This window comes from Myiozetetes cayanensis, unplaced genomic scaffold (assembly GCF_022539395.1).
Source record: "Myiozetetes cayanensis isolate MyiCay16 unplaced genomic scaffold, myiCay2020 scf1, whole genome shotgun sequence".
Lineage (NCBI taxonomy): Eukaryota > Metazoa > Chordata > Aves > Passeriformes > Tyrannidae > Myiozetetes > Myiozetetes cayanensis.
In genome coordinates, this window is record NW_026086604.1 from 55012396 (window position 1) to 55031019 (window position 18624).

The window sequence follows — 18624 nt, forward strand, 5'->3', positions numbered from 1 at the left end:
TTCTAGGTAGTTTTTTATATCGCTTGGATAAATTACCTCTGGTCAAAACTTTCAGAAGCTTATCACTTAAAACAACTACATAAAAATGGAAAAGAATCCAAGCAGTAGCATGTAGTACTTACATGTATCTTATCTATTTAGATCTTGCCCCTTGTAATTCTGCATGAGATCTGGATTTGTCTCAGGAGCTAATGAAGGGCAAAATACGCTGGCAGGAATGTGTCTGTATGGCAAGTACTGCTTATTTTTACCACAAAGAATTGAAGTACCATCTTTATTTCTCGCCTGCAGTATTTTTCATAGCATTGTTGACTACTCCTGATTATCCTAGATTGTCTGACTGAAATGAGATATTTATTTGCTCGTTGGCTCAGAACCTTCAGCAGTGTTTTGCTTCTCTGAAATTGGCATTAATATTGCCCATTGGCTTTGATAATTAAATTGTACACCTGCTCAAAAATAAGCACCAGATTGTTAATGATTCTTGGCCATCACACTGTCAGTAGTTTTCCAACAATATTTCTCTTCAAATTATCAGAACGTTTTTGTATTCCTCTAATTGTGACATTAACAGTTCTAAGTCTTCCATGGCAATATATGGGTAAAACGTAAGGGTCTGTATTCTAAATCAATAACATTGTAGCTGAAGTGAAGAACCTGCTGAAATGAGGGTTATTATTATTAAGGCTTTACTTAATTAATCAGCTCATAATTACACTTTCTAAGATGTATTTAATTTTGGTTATTTCTACAAATATATGACAACTCTACATGCAACTAGATCACTGGAGGTTAAGAAATGATAGTAAATTAAAATTCATCATATCAAATTCTCTGAAAAAATAACCTCTTATATTTAAAATTGCATGTTACTGAGTAACATGAAGAGAATATCAGAAACGGAGTATAATGAAGAGTAAACTATCCCATACATAAATGTTATTGCTCAACATCTTTTTAAAGTAATAGATGCTATCATATACTATCACTATTAGCATATTAGAGCTTTATGAATAAGTCTTTCTTGCAAATTCCTTTACTAAATATGTTATGAGATTTCTGAGCTTTGAGTTTCATGTAGAACCTTTTCACTGGGTCAAGGCTTCATTGCACAAAATTGTTGAAAAAGCAAAGTACAAAAGGCACTAATACAGTATACTAAAGCCTTTCCCTATCCCTGGTCTTTGAATTTATTATATTATTATAGTCTGATCCATACCTTTCTAGAGACCAGAAGGGCAGAAAATAAGAGTCAGTGGATACTTCCTGAGTGTTCTATGAATTAGAGTGTTATCTTCTGTTGTTATTCACTCTTTGCAAACCTGAATTCATTGTACAGTTGAAGTTTGGCTTCTCAAGGATTGTTCAATTTTTTTAAGTTTTTTTATGGCACCTTACCTATAAAAGAATTTATGTTTAATTTCTTGCAAGTACAATTCCATCTCTCCTTCATAGTTGATTTTTTTTTTTTTTAATCTCATTACTTGTGGTCTGTACAATCACTAAAGCATGAACTATTTTACTCTCTATGGCATCTCATCCTGCTCAGTTGGGATTCTGTTGCTGGGCCTCCCAGACCTAGAAGCAAAGATACAGCAGCATTGTAAGCATGTCTATCTGTTCCAAAGTGCCATCTGTGTGGTACTCTGAAGTTGGTTACTGCATCTGGCAACAGTACTGCTTTTCCTGGGTTATGCTTTATTCTCACCTTGCAGAGCTGGAATCTCAGGAGCTGGCGCTGCAGTGAGATGAGCATTACATTCAACAGGGTCATCTCCATGATATATTTTAACAACTTCTGCTCAGACTGCACATCTGCTGTATGGCCAAAGGCGAATCGATGAAACAGTCTGTGCAAAACAGCATAACCAGTAACTCTTTCTCCATCTCTCATCCCTTTTTATATGCCTTGGCTGACTCCTGATGTCATACAGAGCAACAAGAAACCTTGACCTGTCCCAGGGGAAGTCTTACTGCTTTCTTCCAACTGATTTTTCATCTTTTTTTCTGGTTCAGTTTGTGTTACCTGTCTCAAGGTTCTGCAAGCTCCAAACAAATGGAGAAGAGAAAATTTCTGTTCAGACCATATGCATCATTAGACTGTATTCATATCTGTAACCAAGAGGCTTATACTGTAACTGGCACACTACTTAGACATCTCTCTATAATGTTCTCAGAGGTCAATGTTTTAAAGGAAGGCTTAACTGGTTGTATGCTGCACCAATCCAAATTTCTTTCAGTTTTGAAGCTGAGCCTCACTTTACCTGAACAAAAAGTCCTGCGTAATCTGGAGAAGAGAAACAAATTCTGTACAGACACAAAATGTATAGCTGTGGGGTGCAGAGCTGAAGAGTAGATAGCTTGCTTCCACAGCTAGTGTATTTCACTAGTCTTATGTTAAAGTCACATTACATATATTCCCACTTCTACCAATAAAGTTTCCAGAAATAATTATCTACTCTATGACCCTCAAATTGTCTATATGATGAACACTTATTTTTCTTTTTCCATTGTTGCTTTCTCCACTCTATTGACGTGGTCACAATGTCTGCATTTTGATTTGTTTGATGCCTGTAGTGTCTCTCTTGAAGCCTGTGAATATGCACCAAATCCTGCTCCCTTTACTTATATTCTACCATTTTTACCTGGGAAGCTTCTCCAAAGCTTCCCAGAATCTGTACTGCACACTGGAATCACACACCCTCCAAATAATCCTTTCTTTTACATGTTTGGGTGTCAGATTCCTCAGTTTTACAACACATGCACTGACGTCTTCTGCACTGGATTGTACTCTGCCTGTTATCATATTAAGGATCTCAAGAGCAAGACTAATGAGGAGCAGCTGAGGTCACTTGGCTAATTCAACCTGAAAAAGATAAGACTAAAGGGTACCCTCATCAAAGTCTATGCCATCCTCAAGAGGATTGTGGAAGGGAGAAGTCCTGATGTCTTTCTGGTGACCAGTGACAGGACACAAGGAAATGGAATGAAGTTGCAACAAGAGAAGATCGGATTGGACATTAGGAAAAGGTTCTTCACTCAGAGGGTGATTAATCACTGGAACAGGCTCACCAGGGAAGTGATCCTGTCATGAAGACTGTCAGAGTTCAAGGAACATCTGGATGATGCTCTTAGTCATGTATTTTTATTTAGGTAGCATTGCAAGGAACAGGAAGTTGAACCCAAATAGTCCCTATGGGCCCTTTCCCACTTGAGTTATACTATGATTCTATGTGACCTTGTTGATATCATTGTACCTTCTAGGTGGTGAGAATAAAGCTCAACAACAGGTCTTATTCATTGTTTTCTTCGCATTCCTACTGGGAATATAGAAAAGCTTTGTCCACTTTGCCCTGGTTCCTCATCAACTAAACTAGTCCCTCTTACATTTAGAGAGAGTTAATCAGTTATGTTACCTTTAGTTCCACTGCCATGTATTGTCACAACTTTCTTCTTGTTTTGGGAATATGTCTTTGAAAGCATTCTGAGCTGCCCTCACAGTGTTTCTTTTGTGTTTTGTTTAATTGCCCTTTCTTTTGTGTTCTGACTTTCACTAGAGTGACCACCGACTCCAAGTTTCACTTCCTGCAGTGTAAGAGCATGACAAACTCTTGCTTATTAAGCTAAATGGATTCCATTATTTTAGGGAAAAACCAGTTTAAATAGACTCGTGGCTACAATTAGTATTTCAGACAAACTTACATACTCCTCCAGCATTTTCCCTTCTGTAGTACAGGGTCTTATGGTCTTTCATTTAATCTAAAGGGAGACAGGTGTCATTTGTGGTAGTAAAATAATGCCCACACCCTCTTCAAAGCTTTTCCTTCATCCCATCACAGGCAAAAGAAAAGAAAGTATGTAAGGGAAAATGAGTTTTCTTAATCCTGTAATTGGAAAACCCAAGCTTATCCACTGCTTCTGATATTTTGCAATTTAGCACAGTAATTTGCCACAGGGCCTGTATTGACTACGATCCCTCTATTCCTATTATCAAAAACTTTTGTCATTATTAATTATTGTCTAACACATTAGGGACTAACAATGAAGTTGTTCTTCACAGTCAGCATTTGATGCCTTTCCAAGCCTTGGTTACCTAGATATTCAATGATATTAAATGCACATGAACCAACAAATAAAAAAACCCCACAACAAAACAATCTGGCAGATAGTCAGGGAAACTGAGAAGTACATTTGTGGGGGGATTGCAGTTTATGCAGTGGAAAAATGGGAGAAGTGATGGAAATACCAGCTAAAAGTTAGGAATGTCCAGTAGAAGTTATAGGAAAGTGTCTGATGCTGAGTATTGTATCTCAACATTTACCAATCCCATCTGTAGCCATGAGTTTTATTTAAAATATAGTAAAATATACTTCAGTGTAGTGGGCCATAGAGGCCATAGAGGCATCTTCTGAAGCATGCTATAAAGCAATTTAAAGCTGTATTCTCAAACAGTAATGTGGCATTTTAATGAACTTAGGAAGCAGTTTTAGAAGCTAACACATTTCTAGCCAGAGAAGAAACTCAAAATTTGAGTTTTGTTACTGTATGGAATTTTATCAGCTTATGTGATAGCTGTTGTCATTGACAGCACAGAAACCATGAATGACAGTAGTCTAGAGATGTTGAAGTATCTACATTAAAAAAACAGCCAGAAGTAGCTAGAGAAATCTGATGGACTGGCATGAATATTTCAATATGTGTCAGTTCAACAGAGGATAAAATGAATGGGAAGCAAAACAATGACAACAAGAACACGAAGAAACTTCTTAAAAATAAAGCACCAGTATTAGGATATGGCTTCCTAGCATCTTTGTCACAACTGGTCTCTGTTGTAAAAATGGCACATTCCAATCAACAGGAAGTATATTTCAAGCCTATGGCACCACTGATGCTAACGAATACATTTTCAAATGCACTCAGAAGACTAGAACGGGTTTGGATATTTGCATTGATAACAATACAGACTCAGTATATATAAACAAATCATATGGAAAGGATGTATAAAACCATTAAATCCAGGATTAAGGCAAAAATAAAAATCTTTTATTAAACAAATAGATTATTCCTAATCAGACCTTGGTAGAATTAATACATATTGCTCTAAAATGACTGATACTCTCTGAGGGTTGTAGGGAATTTTCCCACTAAAAATATGCTGGGTTGATCAACAAAGACAGCTTGTATAGCTGTTGCAGTGCACAAAGAAGGCTACATTTTCAAACCCAAAATCATTTTTGGAGGAAAACAAGAGACATGGTTACATCACTGTGTTAAACAAGATACCGTAGCTTGCTTTGTTTATATGATATATATACTAAGTAATATACTTAGCAATAGAAAATTGAAAAATTTAAGAGATGTCTTATAAAATCTTTAAAATACTCATACTAAATCTGTTATGGATATTACTGGCATTTAATTAAGGATTTTGAAATTTAAAAACATTATGTTTATACAAAGTGAATAGTTTTTAGATATTTCAGTTGCACCTGCATTTATACTGAAAACCTGAAATAACAATTTTTAAGTTCTTTATGGGATTTATATTTGAATTCTTGAACTGTAGACTTTATTCAATGTGTTTATCTTTGGTTCATTTTTAATTCAATGTTATTTCTAATGTTTTAGCTGGTGAGTGTCCCACTTCCCCCTCCCTCCTCGCCACTCGGAAGGCTACAGCTCAGGCACAGTATCTTGCCTGCACTAGCTTGTGCTCCTTTCTCTACTGTGCACTGGGACCAGACTTAGTACCAGTACATTCAGACCAACAAGGAATTAAGTCTGGGAAAGAGTCAGCAGACTGTCAAGTTAATGGGGCGAGTGGGCCCCACTGTCCATCGGTAGTAAGAGCCATCCTCTTTTAGTTAATTAAAATTACTTTTAGATAAATCTGGTGAATCAGAGTAAAATCCATAGTATTTGATAACCCCTTCATATAGAGATGGTGCTGGTTTAAAGCTGAGAGATGCATTTTAATATAAGGGCTAGTTTAGCTTTTTAATATATATAAAGATAATGGGAAAATATCAAATATGATGATATGTAATGTCATAAAAATATAGAATTCTGTAAATTTTATAAAAATAGAAAATTACATAATACTAACGAAAGATCTCTCACATGGGTTTAGTAAATGCAAAATGCTCACATTTTGTATGTATCCATTTTTAAAATTAATTCAGTACTTACTATATGTGCTATGCACTGCAATAAGTAATTCACTATTAGTTATGTGACAGGTTCTACATCAGCAAGGAGCTTAAGTTGCTCAGATATTATTTTTAAATATCTTAATTAAGTCTTCAACATTGAACTCAGTTTCTTAGTAGATATTGTTATAGTGTAGCCTGTTACTAACATATGTAAATGAACAAAGAGTGCATACAGGCATCACAGAGAGCTGTCAATACTTTTCTGCATATTGTTCTTGCAATGCTGAAATCTACCAACTGACACCTTTCAAAAAATTTAGCAATTGTGTAATAAACTTAAAGCAGTGGAGGAATATCCCAAGCAATTTTCCTGGAAAAAAAATTTATGTACCTACACATTTTGTATTTTCTTCTAACATTATTTCTTTAGTTTATTCTGTAGTTTGAGAGATTAAGTTGATATCTACTGCATGAGTTTTGTTCATTTAAATTGCTACAACACCACAATTTCCAGCAAATAAAACTTGGTGAAAAAGGAATCCGAAAGCACACTACACTTTCTCTGACACCGTTTGTGCCACCCGTTTCCTCTTCCTCAAATACATGATGTCATTTAGTGAATTTGAAGCAAGAGTTCAGCAGCTAGTTGACAAATAAATACGACAGGGTTTGTATGAGCACATTTTTCATCCCAATCTGATTTGAACTTTAAACTCTTGACTAATTTTTCCTTTGAAATTCCTTTTGAAAAGCTATTCACCTGCTGTATTTCCCATTCACTTACAAATATAAATAATGACCAAAAAGCTGGAAAACAAACTAAGCAAAAGCAAAAGATCTACAAATAATTTAGAGTGGTAACCAAATGCAAATTATGATACAATACAAAATACAGATTTTTAAAATTATTACATTTCAGAATATCGTGTAATATGTATTTGATTTTAGAATTTGCTTTACAAGGAAGTGCTGATCTTTACCCTTCAAAATCAATTAATCTCTTTCAAAACATGTGAATCAATATTTCTATTGTCTGGATTCTTCCCACTGTAATTTTAACAGTTTAGCATGTACTTGAGGGGATTATTGCACACTGGAAAGAATGTGATAGCTTCATGTACTGTCCTGCAGGTTACAAGGGAACAATGACAAGATTTTAGCTCCTGTATTCACTTTAAGCCAGAGAAGGACATGGAGGCTATTAAGAAACCTGCAGCTCTCTGAAATTTATGAAAAATGCAGATGTGCCATGAATACAGTTTTATTTCTGTGTTTAGTAGATTAGAAAAAGAGTGTGAACATAGTAAACCAGTATCCATAAATGTTGAAAAGCTTTGCTCTAGCACAGTAACATGTGTGGACAGGTTGTAGACAATAGGAGAGACCAATCTTGATATTCAGAACATTGGATGGATGAGACCCTTATAAGGTAGACTATTCTATTTGCACAATCACCTATAGTTCTTCATGTATAAAAAGTTAATAAATTTTAAAAAAAGTTATCTTATATTACTTTGTTTAAAAACAACTTATGTTTATACCAATAATTGTACCTGGATATGATAATGATAATAATAATAGCAATTAAAAGCCTTTGCCTGTCATTATCTTGTCAGTTTGACAAACTACAGTGGTAGAGCACTGCATTGTCTGGAAAGACCTGAAGTTGTACGTGTATGTGTCTGTAACATACACACACACACACACACAGAGTTATATAATGCTGCTATAAGGATTTGGCAGCCTCCAGGAAAACATACTGACTTGCTTACATTAAAATATTTCTTAAGTTTAAACTTTTTGACTTACAGTGCTTTGCAGTATATAATTTAAATAAGGCAAATTCATAATTCTGCTGTCAGATATATTTTTGCTTTCCCCATGAAAACATGGAATATTCTGATGAAGCTTGCAGAGATCAGTTTCCCACCCTGGAGACTCATTAGAGTTTCAAAGCAAAATGTTTCTTGGTTTCTCTGTCTACCTTGTGTACATCAATCCTAACTCACAAGAAAATGCAGTATTTGTTTAGAACTGCTTCTTCCAGCTGCAAAGGACAACTGGAATGTGCAGTGTTTTGACGCAGGTTCTGTTTGTAATGCTCCCCCTCTGACATCCACACCTTGAGGAAGAGCAGTGAGACTGAGATGGCCAAAGGTCAGGAGGGCTGGGCTTGACTTGGTGCAGAGTGGAGGAACTGAGGGCAGAGGCAAAACAGGAAGGGTAAAAAAAGTATTAGGTAGTAGGAAATGGGACAGAGGGAGATTAGGAGAAGAAGGGTTGATTGACAGGGCAGATGGGAATAGGGAAACAATCCTCAACTGTGCATGTAAACTATATTATAAATAAAATTTGGATCTCCCAAAGAGTTGTGGGTCTCTATTCTGCAATTTTTAGCTTATGAGATGTTTGATTTTGCCATTGTACACTTGCATGGATGTTATAGCAACAGGCAATAGGAATGCCTAGCTATAAGTCTTACCTTTCCTTCATACATTTCCTCCATCATTTGATTTTTCACTTTTTCCCTGTGCTGAGCAGAGGATAAATTCTGAAGTTCTGTATCACATCTCTCCACTCAAAATGGCTGTAAGACCAATTTTGTCTCTTTCTGCCAGCAACAATTTGTTTTCCAGGAGCAAAGGAGGAGAAGAAGGTAGACAACTTTTCATAATGACTGATGTGAATGAACTGATTAATATCTCCATCTTTACTGAATAAAATTAACATTATTTCTTTCAATCCTATATAAAACAAAGTGTATTTTTTCCCTATTAAGGGTTTTCCTAACCTCCAGTCTGTGATCCTATAAGGCAGCTATCTCAATTCTGTAACTCAGTTCTTTGTTGAACAGATATGAGTTATCTCCACGGAAAAACACTTTGAAAAGAATATATAGAATTTTCATTTCTTGACGTTTTATCGAGTTTAATCTTCTTTCACTGAAAACTTGCTTTCCCTAATAGCCAGCAAATATTCAGTCAATATTTAAATATTAATTGCTATGAGTTTGCTTTCTTATCCATGTGTTGCGTTTACTGCGTAAAGGCTTTCAATGAGGATTTGAGCATACTTAGATATTTACACACAGAGAGGAATATAAAAAATTTAATTAAAAATTAAATATTCGATCAGCTTACCAACAGCATTAAGCAACAAACCTATAGAATAAATATTAAAATAATAGCTTAAATAACTCTCTCTTTTAAAAATAAAAATGTATGTAGGTAGATCCTGCTATTCAGGGAATGAAAACAATTGAAGATTTCAGTACCATAAAGCTGGATACTTGAGATTTAGAATGGACAGAGCCAAAAGGATGTAAAATCTCATTGGCGTGCATGCTACGGTATTATATCCTGCAGGAACAGTAAAATATGGCTACAAATTAATACATTGTAACATCAGCAAAGTTGTTAAACTTTTATGCTTATATTGAATTCAAAGTTGAAAGTTTATTCAAAAGTTGGCTCTCGAAAGGGATTTTTTTTCCCCTTAGCAAAACAGTGTGAAGAATTGCATTTGATGCTGTTGCTTCTGTAGTGGAGATATTAAGTACCTTGACAGGATATCTAGGGGTTTTTTTAATGGATATATATTCATTTTCCATAGTGGAGGTTATGATTCAAAGAACCGTGAATCAGTGAGTCTTGGGAAATGAGTCACTTCATGGGGATTGATTGATTCTAAACTTATATAGTACCATAGCAACTCTTCCTCCAATCTAGAACTTAAAATATTCACATTTTTGACCTACCAAGTTGGCAACCAGGAATCACAGGGATACTATTTCAATGAATATGAGAAATTACATTGTGTTGTGTAAAATGAATGTGGGAAAAGAATATTGAGTGATACATAACAGTTTTGTAAAGACAAGATCTTGCATGCTTCTTCTACCAGATAAAAAATCCCAAGCAAAGTAGAAACTGCATGGCATCCTGATTCTATTAGCTTCTGCAAAATAAGGAAATACAAATATTCTTTCTCTATAGCTTTAGAATTGGTCTTCCAGAAAATTTGTATTCACAATTACGAATATTTTCTATGTCCTTCATTCTCAAAATTGAATCTGTTTTCTAAACTGACACCAGCAATGAATTTATCTCATGACACATTTATTAAGACCTTGAATAACTTGTTTTCATTCACAAAGTTTATGAGGCATTATCTGTCAGATGCAGATGGGAAAATGCATTTCCCCAGGTCCTTAATTTAATTAAGAAATCAGCTTAGAAAAGGAAATCATAAATTTTTATTATTTTTTACATATCCTATATTTTTATTTAATTATCAAGTGTCTGAGCTAAGTTGTTGTCCTTTTTGAATACTTTCACCTATAGGTCTTTGAAAATTAGAAATAAATTTGTGCAAAATGGTTTTGATTGATACTTCTTCAACTTAAAAATGCAGGTTGATTTTGAGCAGGCTTTTCATAAGACACTACTGTGTTGTTTTCATACTCTTTATCAAAAATTTTTAGTTTCCTGTGGTTTAGTAGAACCTACAGAGAAGGAAATGTGAGGAGATGGTGGATGGATTATTTACAAACATTTAGAGGAACATAACAGAAGGAGCATTTCCATGTTGTTTGACTTGCGTGGAACACTATAATTGTATTTGCCCTCTCTATTAAATTGGAAAGCCAAAGTGTCTTTGATCAATGACCTGCTGAAACTATAGCTTGCTTTTCTACACTTAGCCACTCTTATATCAAGTTTTCATTGCTTTCTTTAAAGCATCAAAAGTTGCTAAACTGTCCACGTTAGCGATTTAATGTCAGAACAGAAATAGCTTTTAATATTAGAAAAAAAGATTTAGTAACCAAAGAGTTCAAGTCTACTTTTTTTTTTTCATTGTGACTGACAATGTTGTAATGCTCACAACATCAACCACATTGCTTCTTATAAATTTGGAAAAGTTCAGTTAATGAGGATATTTTTATGTCATGATGATTACATCCAACATATATATATATTATATATACTGTTGATATATGTATGTCTAAACAGAATACATATTATCTGCTTATCTGCAAAGACACTTAGCATTATCTTCTTTTGCATTTTGTGTCTGAAATAAATATTCACCCCAGTAAGCACGGGCATTTTGACATCATTCTGTAAATGTTCCAAAAGGAAAAACTTGACATATGATTGCATGAACAAGATGCACCATTTCTATTTCACTTTATTATTTAGAAGTGATTAGATCACTAGTCAAGCAAGTATTTGGCTAAATGACTAACATTTTTTGAGGCAACAAACAATTAGGTTTCAATATGTGATTTTTTTTCTAATCTTCTTAATGATGGCAATAACACATTTTTTTTCCTGATTGGATTGTATTAATTCAATAAGAATTACATACAGTAGAGATAACCAGTGTATTATTTTGAAAGCTAACCTGAAGTATTGGATGATTTTCTGAAATATTGATAGAGTAGCACCATGATTGTTCTTAAAACAAGATCTTTCCTGAAATTTTTCTGTCACCTAACACCATTAGTAGATCGCTTGATAATATTACTAGCTTGTAATTAAACAGCAAAGTGCTTTACTGCTGATAGTAACTATCATAGTCTTCAAATGTGATTTTACAGAGTTTTTTCAAATCATTTGGAATTTCAGCTTTTCTGAATGTATCAGAGTAAGTGGATGACTTTATGCTGAACATTATAAATGTGTATCATTGCCCAAATTAGCTAATGGTCTTCAGTAAGAGTTTTAAAACATTTTCTGTAGTCAACTGTGTATTTTCTGGTTCTTAAAGATTCTTCAAAAGATAATTTGTCATGACAGTTTCTGTGTCAGCAGCTCTTTTCTTTATTCCTGAGAGCTTTAATTAAACCTTTTAGATGTTCTTATCACTTCTCAGCACATATTTCAGTTATATTTTATTCTGGAGATGAGAAGAGTAACTTTCTTCTAGTTTTCAGATAGCAATGTGAAGCATTTTTATAACACAGCCTCTTTCAACAACATTTCCAAAAAGTTAAAACTTACATTGCATACACTTTTTTTTAGGGTAGCACATTTGTCATCCATACTTGAAAGCCTTCTGCTGTGCTTTGTACTTACTGTCACTTGCAAAAAAATATTAGCGTATGTTACTCGTTTTTCTTGACAGAAATTTCTGAGACTTTTTTAAAGAATTGATTTTGTCTGCTTGCCCATACTGGAGGCATGTTTAAAGACATGGAAGCAAACAAAAAATGTGAAAGATTTTTGAAACATCATCACAGATCTGTAGTGACCACCATTAAAATTCTATGACAAGTTTCACATAGTACAATCTGAGAAAAAATTCCCCAGGGTGTGGTATCACCACATCACAGCACTAGCTGAACTGAAGTTATTTTTCAGTAAAAATTCCCTGTTTGCGATCACTATACTTAGTATGAGGAAGCCATATGATCAATGTTTAGATTTTGAAGAGGTACAGATTTTTAAAACTTAGGTCAAACTATTTACTTGAAACAGATCAGGTTCTGAGTATAGAGAATTTAATTTTAGAAAACAATTAGTAAATATAAGTGTATATTCTGTATTGAATTGCAGTTTCAAATAAAAAACTTGAAATTCCTCAGAAGCACTAAAACTTTTGTACTGGACATCTAAATGAAAAATTAATACATCTACCCAAAACTGATTTACCAGAAAGCTTGCAATTTGCTGCAAAATATATTGCTTCATCATAATTAAGAAATTAATATATATATATTTACAACAAATAGATACAGTAGAAAAATGAGAACGTGGAAAGTAGTAAAAAAGAGAAACATTAATTAGAAAGTAATGTATGACCAAGTGCTGGGATTTATAAGCAATAACGCACTTTGCAGAAGGTCCTGCAAACCTGTCATTTGAATGATTAATTATTTTCTTAAGTACCTAGAAGAGTTACTTCCATATTCTAGTGAAATGAAATTAAATATCTTTGTATGGGAAACTGTAGCACTAGAGAAGCAATATTGTAAAATTTGTGCCAAATAGGCTATCTTGTGTGAAACTGGAGCATACGTCAAAAATTAAAAGAGAGTTCTGATGCTTCCAGTGTTACATATTTTAACAAGGTGCAGTTTTGTTGGAGTCCATTGCTATTATAATGGATTTTAATTCTCAAGGGACAATTACAGAGATGGAATTTCACCATTTTTAAGGCCATATCTCAAAAAAGAAATAAAATATATTATAATTATCTGAATTTCTTAAATTCATCAAATAAAAGAAATTTAGCAATGATTGCAATGAAATGTAAGGGCAATGATAGCCCAAAGTATTTGAAAGAAGAAACTGTAATTTCACCTCATCCTTGAAGTTGTAATGTGTGCAATATACCACTGGACTTTATTGGACAGAGAGAAAACACAATCTGAAATCAAAAAACTTTTGTTCTCTTTTGTTCTCTTTTGTTGCACTTTGAGACATTGATTCTGCTTTAATGTAAAACATAAACCCATGCTTTCTCCCTGGTCAGTGAGGCTTTGTGTCTTAAATGCAGCTGGACAAAAAACCCAGTAGAAACAAAACATCCTCCAAGTTCTAGCAGAGTGCATTTCATACTTATAATTCTCCTTGTGCCAGTTTAAGCATGGCCTGAAAAAAAACCCCGTAATTTCAGATGTTATTCTGTATGCTCAGTACTGCCTAATGAGTATAATAGAATAATATCACACAAAGTTCCATCTAAACTGGTGTCCTCTTTCTAGTGGTGGACAGAAGTGAGTCTGTGCTAGAATTTAAGAGCAAAGCAGACAGGTAAACATATGTCCCAGGGGTACTGTGCAAGATTCCAGGAAAATCCAGATCAAGGACTCCTCAGACAGAGATGGTATCTTTTAAGCCTCATCTTGAGTTTTTTTCTATTAAATTGTTCAATTGCTTTCTAGTCCCCTGTAAAGCTTTTATAACAGCCTAATACAAGAGGTCTCAAGACTTAATTGTGTTCTGTTAGAAGTTACCCTCCTTTGCATCAAAGATGCCTTTTGCTAGTTTCATCCGCTGCTCCCTGCTTTCATTTTTGATAGAGATTGTGACCTGTTCCTATTCACTCCATCATATGCATCCTGAAGTGTGTTTAGTCACCCCTGCTGTGCAAGCCAGACCAGACATTTGCTTACATGTTTGTGGTTCTGCAAAACTTTCCTTGATTTGGTGTGATTTCTTTTCAGATACAGTAAATATTGTGCTCAGTATTCAGGATGTGGTCATTTTATTGGATTAATATAGCAGCATAACTATTGTGTCCTCTATTTCTTTTCTAACACCTCATTTTTTTAAACAACTGTTTTTCTTTCAAGGAAGATAGCAACATCTTCTCACTGAAAAACCAACAGGACAACTAAAAAAGCTATTAATTAGTTTTATAAGTGGGATAATTCAGAGATTTTCAACTTCAGCTTATTTAGAATCTATTTATCTATAATCAGAAGTTAGTTATTCCCATATTAACTTTTTTCTTATTTTTTCTGAATACTGACAGTCTGATAATGCTTTCCACTGAATTGATCTCACTGTCACTACATTGATCTCAAACTATCATCTTTGGAGATCCTAAATGATGATGTGAGAAATTCTTTCTTGAGCCTATTCAAACTCCAAATATTGCAATTTTTTACTTCTATCTTTTTATTCAGAGAAATAGTAATGTATTTTTCTATAAATTATTTTTCTATAATTTGTGAATAATTCTATAATTATCTATAATTTGTGCTTTAGGAAAAAAAAGAAAAAGGAATATACTTAGTTACAAAAAATTTACAGTAGCAAGGAGAGTGTCAACATGGGCTTGTCAGCCTTTGTGGTGCTTACAGGGTGGTTCTTCTCTACTACGATCTGTAAACTATTTGTCAAAGTTACTTTTTCATTATTGTTGTCATGCTTTAGCTAAGATGTGTTTCAAAATTTAGAAAATGTATAGAAAAAATAATGTTCTTATAGTTCCTAGATTCATATCTCAGAAGTCTGTTCTTCCTCCAGACATAAGATGTTTTAAGTCAAACAGCATCTCAGACTTGGAGAATGCAAATGTATTCCTCTTAGAAGAAATTTCAGTGCTTCATTCTGGAGATGACAGTGCCTCTAAGGAAGTTCTTTCCCTTCCCATTAGAGTGACACTTGTCATAAAAATTTCCAAGTGATAATTGCTCCAAACTGAAAGACTGTAAAGTTAAAGTTTTAAGATTATTCATATTATTTGCATATTGTTTCTAAGTTTCTAGGTTATAAGGAGGGAAGACTTAAGAAAACTTGGAAATTCTTACTAACATTAAAAGAGTTGTTCCACAGAAATTATTTATGTATGCTCAGAATTCGTGTTAGTTTTGTGAAAATAGTTCTGTGAATGTTAGATACATCAGTGTGGAGCTGTCAGTGGTGCTTCTTACACAATTTTCAGGGGTAAAATTATTTCCCACATCAGGCTTAGGAATAATTAAACGCTGTGTCTTCTTATTCAGATACATGTACACTCGTACACATACATACATTTGTAACAAACAGACATCTATATATTCATATATCAGTATATTAACCTCAGTTTTCTAATACAACTTGAAAGAGATGAGCTACTTACTTTACCAAAAAGGCCACTCATTACTAGAATATGATAGAGAATAGTTCTAATACTCTTTGTGCATCAGTTTATGGAGTTCATGTAATTATACTGTCACAAAACTGAACAAATCCAGCACCTACAACATAACATATGAACAGAGTTTAGAACAATATGACGAAACAAGGAGCTTGTTCAGTTTCATTTTTTGTGTTTCCTAAATTTAGCGTAGGTCGTGCATGTGCCTCTGACTTCTATATATTCTATGGATTCTGCATCTTCCATAAAATGATGCTAAAATTCCTAAAATCTAAAAAAAATATACCATGCAGACTATATTCTCAAACTAATTTTGTTATTTCTGATCCCAGTGGAATCATACTTGCTCTAAATCCCCTGCTGTGATTCATAGTTTTTAGGAAATAAAGAGAATACATTGAATAAGCTACGCTTGGTTTAAGAACATAACAAAAAGCTGGATTCTGTTTCTGATCACAGAAGAGCATGTCAGTCCAATACCCTATTAATTTTAATGCCATAAATAGATTTTGTATTTTTTTTATTATTGCATCAATATTTTTGAGAAGCAGAGATTTTGAGGTATCTAAAGAACATTGTGGTAAATTTGATCTTCAGCCAGAAAGAGATTTGTAACAATAACAAAGTTAATCAATTCAAACAAAAAATAAAAAATACAAGACTTTCATATTGTTACTGAAAGACAGAAAGAATGCTAAATATATAAGACCTTTTCTATTATTGAAAGTAATAAGTAAAATTACAGTAGATAGGAAATTAAAGTCAATTACATATAATTGGAGCTACTAATATTTCATCTTAATATATATATTAAAAAAAACTTCTGAGTATAAATGCACAATAAACCAACAGTTGTGCATGCTTCAGCTTCTGAATAGGTCAACAGATGGATAGGCTGCTTTGCAAGGAAAGAGGCAGAGAGCTGAGGGGGCTATAAATGAGGATTAGGCAATCAGGAAAGTGCTAGATAAACAGAACAGGGTACCATTGTTGACCAAATATAACAACTAGGGGGCACTGAAGCCTGGATGAGAGCACAAATAACAGAGGCAGCAAACAGGCACAGCAGTTTGCACAGCTTTTTCACAGAAAGGGGCAGAAGGTGGATATGGGAAACAACAGAACAGTCAGTCTCACCTTGATCCCTGGGACAGTGAGAAAACAGCTAGTCCTGAAAACCATTTCCAAGCATAACTGAAGAGAAGAAGATGGCTGTAAGCAGTCAGCATGGATTTCTAAGGAGGAAGTCATGCCTGATCAACCTGGTAGCCTCCTGCAATGAAAAGTCTTTCTAGACGATGGGAGATCAATGGATGTCATTTATCTTGACATTAGTAATACTTTCAACAGTGTCTTTCATAACATACTCATAGAAAATCTGATGCAGTACAGAATAAATAAACTAAAAGTTAGGTGGCTGGAAAATTAGCTGAACTGCTAAAAGATTTGTGGTTAGTGAAATGAAGTCCAGCTGGAGGGCTGTCACTAGTAGTATACCCCAGCGGTCAATGCTGGTGCTAGTATTGTTTAACTACAATAATTATCTGGATTATGGGACAGAGATCAATCTCAGTAGATGACACAAAACAGGTAAGAATCATCAATAGACCAGGTAGTTCTGCTGCCGTTTAGAGGGACATCAAGAGGATGGGGAGATGGACAGACACTAACTTCATAAAGTTCAAATGGAAATGCATAGGAATAAACCCTTGCACTGGGGCTGCCTGGCTGCAAAGCAGCTTTGCAGAAAGGGAGGTGGGGGTTCCTACTGGACAACATGCTGATAATGAGTCAGAAATGCAGCCCCAAGGCAATGAGGGCTGTCAACATTAGAATAAATACAGCCATGAGTTAGAGGGAGATGATCCTTTCCCTCTACTCAGCACCAGTGAGACCACATTAGGAGTGCTGGCTTTAGTTCTGGACCCGCAGTATAGGAAAGAGGTGGACATATTGTAAGGAGTCTATCAAGGGTTGTGGAAATGATTGAGGACTTCACTGCTGTGAATTTGCCTCAAAAGGTTCCTCAGACGAAGTGTATTGTCTTGTCTGAATTTCTGGGCAACAGGTCAGTAAGGCGATCCTTAAAATACTGAGCAGGAATGCATCCTCAAATATTCCTGATACAATTGTTCTGGATGATGGAGGAGTATCAAAAAAATATGCAATAAAAACACATCCATTTCATTATGAATTTTGTCCTGGCACTGTCGTAATCCAGAGACAATAAAATTAGACTTTTCAAAGGTCAATTAGGTCAATTTATCCTGAACTGCATTGAGAATTTGGTATATCATGAATGTAATTGAGATATGGAAAAACTTTAAAAAAAAATAGAAAAGTAATATTATTATTTTCTTCTAGACCTATGAATTGTTTTTGGCAAATACCAATTTGTTTTACCTTGGTAAATAGATAAAACTTTGTTACAAAAAATAGAGAAGGAAAAAAGTAAGAGTTCTCTTTATCTTATCTACTTATGTATTATCTTTTGTCTTTAACTGCTTTACTCTTTCTCTGCTTTTGTCTTTATCTGCTTTACTACCATTTAGGGATCAGTGCTTGCCCCCTGCTGTTTGCATGCATAAGATAATTTTACTGGTCCTGAGAGCACTTGTACTATTTTATCAGACATGGTAGGTCCTAAGATAACGAAACCTTCACATCACCGGATTACCATCACCATTTGTTGCTTTTCACTTCAGCTCCCACATGATTTCAGCAGTCAAAGCCTTACAAACCACAGAACTGGAGATTAGTGCTTTGTGGCATTTGAAAGCTGAGGTTCCAAATTCTAGTTAGATGATTTTCTAGCTGCATGCTATCTTTAACAGCTGCTGAGATAGTAGCTGCTATCATGTCAGAATTTGAAGCTGGG

The 18624-nt window shown here is 34.5% G+C and overlaps 1 protein-coding gene across 1 annotated transcript in view; it reads left to right on the forward strand.

Annotated features, from left to right (window-relative positions):
- The window catches only part of CCDC102B (coiled-coil domain containing 102B), a 127288-nt gene that overhangs the window by 99836 nt on the left and 8828 nt on the right, over window positions 1-18624 (forward strand). The gene's annotated exons all lie outside the window — the stretch shown is intronic.